The 4,284-nt window shown below is 38.2% G+C and overlaps 1 non-coding gene across 1 annotated transcript; it reads left to right on the forward strand.

Annotated features, from left to right (window-relative positions):
* Positions 1 to 3,475: 3,475 nt before the first annotated feature.
* Positions 3,476 to 3,582, forward strand: LOC131170025 (small nucleolar RNA R71). The gene has a single exon (XR_009140968.1). It is a non-coding gene; the product is annotated as a small nucleolar RNA R71 (small nucleolar RNA).
* Positions 3,583 to 4,284: the final 702 nt, after the last annotated feature.

Raw genomic sequence — 4,284 nt, forward strand, 5'->3', positions numbered from 1 at the left:
TTTTAGATTTTTCAGAGGTTTCCTCTATTGGCTCTTCCTCTGACTATTCTAAAATTCTTTCACTTCTCAATGTAACTGCCTTATAATGCTCCTTTGGGTTCATCTCTAGTTGACTAGGCAGTTTGCCAGCAGCTTTGTTTGAAGAGGTTGCTTGCTGACCAATTTGATTTTCAAGCATCTTATTGTGGGTGGCGAGTTGGTCCATTCTAGAAGCTAGTTGTTTGATCATTTCATTTTGCTATTGTTGGGCTTCTAGGAAGCTTTCCATTATGGATTCCATAGTTGACCTTGATTTAGGCTGTTGGTTCTGAGGGAGTGGCAGTGGCTGTGTAGGGTTTTATCCCTTGTTCTGAAATCCGGGGGATGCTGGTGGTTTGTACCCTTACTGTTTGTTCATTAGCTGATTCTGAGAATTTGACCATGAGAAATTTGTGTGGTTCCTCCATCCAGGGTTGTATGTATTTGAATATGGGTTGTGGGGCTATCTCTGGTTAAAGTTCCCTCCATTATTCACATAGTTCATCTATTATGTGGAGAGATCATTGAAGCTATTGTACTCTGAACCCATGTATCCTCCTCCATAGCTGCCCTCATATTGACTGTTCATCCCTATAACATTGGCCTGCATTTTATCAAGTCTCTTTGTGAGCTGGTCAAATTGAGCATTTATCATGCCTAGGGCATCCACTTCTAGAATTCCTTCTGTTCTCCTTATATTTCCCTTTTCATTTGACCACTTGTAGTTGTGATATGTGACCCTCTCCAAAAGTTCAAGTGCTTGATCCACTATTTTTTTCCATTAGGTCACCTTTTGCTGCTTAATCTACTATGCTCCTTGTAGAGGGCAGTAGTCCATTATAGAAGTTCTGAACCAAGAGCCAATCTTCTATGCCATGGTGTGGACATTCTCTCTATAGGTCCTCATATCTCTCCCATGCATCAGAGAGTGGTTCACCTTCCCTTTGCCTAAAGGTGTTGAGTTCAACTCTCAACTTTGCAGTCTTTGCAGGTGGGAAGTACCTTGCTAGAAAAGCTTGTGAGAGGTCCTCCCATATGGTGAATGTTCCAGCTGGTTGAGAAAGTAACTACTTCCTTACTCTATCTCGAAGGGAAAATGGAAATGTTTTAATTCTTATGGCTTGATTAGAGATCCCATTCATCTTGAATGTGTCACAAAGGGCAAGAAAACATTGGAGGTGGTAGTGCGGATCTTCTGTTAGTGAACCCCCAAACTGGGTCTGTTGGATCATCTGGAGCCATGCCGATTTTAGTTCAAAATTGTTGACATCCACTGTGGGTCTTGTAACACTAGGTTAGTATCCTTGTATGGAGGGAGCTCCATAGTTCTTCAAAAGTCTCGGCCTGTTGTTGTTATTGTTAGCCATATTTGGAATTTCTAGATTTCTTTGATCTTGTCCTTCACGTTTCCTCTCCCTCTTGATAGTTCTTAGAGTTCTGTCTATCTCTGGATCCAAATCAAAGACTTCTTCCTTTGGTCTTGTTCTGGTCATATACCAAACCAATCACCTGAGAAAGAATAAGAGAATAAAATAATGTAAACAAAATTAAACAATAAATGAAAATGCCTAAATCAGCTAAATTACTTATCACCTAATATTACTAAAATTAAAAGTTCCTCAGCAACGGTGCCAAAAACTTATTTGCTGGTTTTTTCAATCATCGCAAGTGCACAGATCACTAATAAGTAATAAAGTGATGAGTGAAGTATCATTTCCACGAGGACTTTAATTAGTAAGTACAAGGCTATACAGTAATTTTGACTGTTTAGGCTATCGAATATAGATGCAAAATGAGTTAAACCTATTTTAGATGCTGAAAGTAATTTTTTTGAATTAAACTATTTATAAAAGCAATTTTAGAATTAAGATTTCACACTACAGCCTTACTATGGATTTTAATCTTGTCTATTCATTGGATTAAGAATAGTTGCTTTGATGAAAATTAATCCTAGGATATCCTAAGTCCTTTCTGAAGGCACTTAAAGTGTATTTTAATTAACCTAAACCCTACTTTCGTGGTGATCAAATTAATTAAAACCCTTTAAGATCTATTATTAATTCTGAAACTCCACAAAGGTCATCAGCCTATCTCTAGGTCAGATTTCTTAGGTTCAAGATCTCGATTTTCTAATATTAATCTTCATCTTTCAGTCCTCCAATTAATATCTGTAATCAATATTAAGTGGGTACCAACACATAACATGCATTAAGATCACAAGAAATTGAATCAAAGAACTAAACTCAAATTCAATAAATAAAGCTCAATATTTATCCATAATAATAATTGCAAATGATACTCTCCTAACTCCAGAATAAAGGAATTACTCACTCATGGTGAGTTTAACAAACATAGAGAAAATAAAATAAAAGAACACAAGGAGTCCACTTAAAAAAATAAAGCAAAAGAACTGAAGAGGAATGACTGCAGTCTTGATCCTTGTGGAACTTTAGCTGAGGATTTCCCTTCTGTGCTGGTGTTTTACTCTTCAAGACAGCTACGGAGAATGCGAGTATGAAAAGTGAAAACCCTTCTAAAATTCTCCAAAAATTTTTGTAAAAAGGGTTGAACTAAAAAAAGCTCCTTCTATTGTCATTTTCTACTTTTATTTATAATAGCTGGTCTAGGGTTAGGTCTTTAGAATCCCAAAAGCATTAGGAGTCTGTTTGGAGTGTGTAAACAAGAGCTAGAATTCAGATTCAGAAACTGGCTATCACATGGTACACGGACCGTGTGTCACTACACAGCCCAGGGCCGTGTAAATTACTGGAGCTGAATGGTTGCGTCTTGCATAGGCACAGGAGTTTACACGGGTCCGTGCTAATCACATGGGTCTAGTTACACGACCCGTGTTCTTCTGTTCTTAGAAAATTCTTCAAGCCTGTGCCTGACAGAGACTTACATGGGTCTCCATAGCTTACACGGTTCTGATTCCATGACCCATGTACTTTTGCTTCTTCTTTAGCTCTCTGGCTTTCTTCTGGCAGTAGGCTACATGGGTCTGTGGCTTTGCTTACACAACCCGTGTAATGTGTATCAGCAGCTTTTCTCAATCTTTTGGCCTTTCCAAGTTTCCTTTCGCACTCCTATGCCCTGGGACTACACCTAAACACCTGAAATGATGCAGAAAGCATGGAATTTAGAGCTTGGCAATGGAATTTATAGAAGTTAATGAAATTAATGGTTATGCATAAGATTACCATTCTAAATGCTATGAAATATTATACAATTGTACTTAAAAACATCTATATAATACAAGTGTGTCACCCCTGCTGCTCTCCTTGTATTTCCCTTTTCATTTGACCACTCGTAGTTGTGATAGGCGACCCTCTCCAGAAGTTCAAGTGCTTGTGTTATCGTTTTCTCCATTAGGTCACCTTCTGCAACTAAATCTACTATGCTCCTTATGGAAAGCAATAGCCCATTATAGAAATTCTGAGCTAGGAGCCAATCCTCTATGCCATGGTGTGGATATTCCTTCTGTAGGTCTTTATACCTCTCCCATGCATCATAAAGTGATTCACCTTCCTTTTTTCTAAAGGTATTGAGTTCAACTCTCAACTTTGCAGTCTTTGTAGGTGGAAAATAACTTGCTAGAAAAGCTTGTGAGAGGTCTTCCTAAGTGGTGAATGTTCCAGCTGGTTGAGAAAGTAACCACTTCTTTGCTCTGTCTCGAAGGGAGAATGGAAATGCTCTGAGTCTTATAGCTTGATCAGAGACTCCATTCATCTTGAATGTATCACATAGGGCAAGAAAGCACTAGAGGTGGTAATGTGGATCTTTCGTTGGTGAACCCCCAAACTGGGTTTGTTGAATCATCTGGAGCCATGCTAGTTTCAGTTAAAAATTATTGGCTTCCACTGCGAGTCTTGTAACATTGGGATGGAATCCTTGTATAGATGGAGCTTCGTAGTATCTCAAGAGTCTTGGCCTATTGTTGTTGTCGCCATGATTGGAGTTTCTGGATTTCCTTGATCTTGTTCTTGGTGTCTCCTTTCTCTCCTGATGGCTCTTAGAGTTCTATCTATTTCGGGATCCAAGTCCAAAACTTCTTCCTCTGGCTTTGTTTTGGTTATGCCCCAAACCAAATACTTAAGAGAAAATAAAAGAATTAATTAAGTAAATTTAAACAATAATAATAAATGCCTAAATCAGCTAAAGTAAATATTGTCTAATATTGCTAAAAATAAATTCCCCAGCAACGGTGCCAAAAACTTATTTACTGGTTTTACAACCACCGCAAGTGCACGAATCACTAAAAAGTAA

Source organism: Hevea brasiliensis, chromosome 10 (genome assembly GCF_030052815.1).
Source record: "Hevea brasiliensis isolate MT/VB/25A 57/8 chromosome 10, ASM3005281v1, whole genome shotgun sequence".
In the NCBI taxonomy this organism is placed as follows: Eukaryota; Viridiplantae; Streptophyta; class Magnoliopsida; order Malpighiales; family Euphorbiaceae; genus Hevea; species Hevea brasiliensis.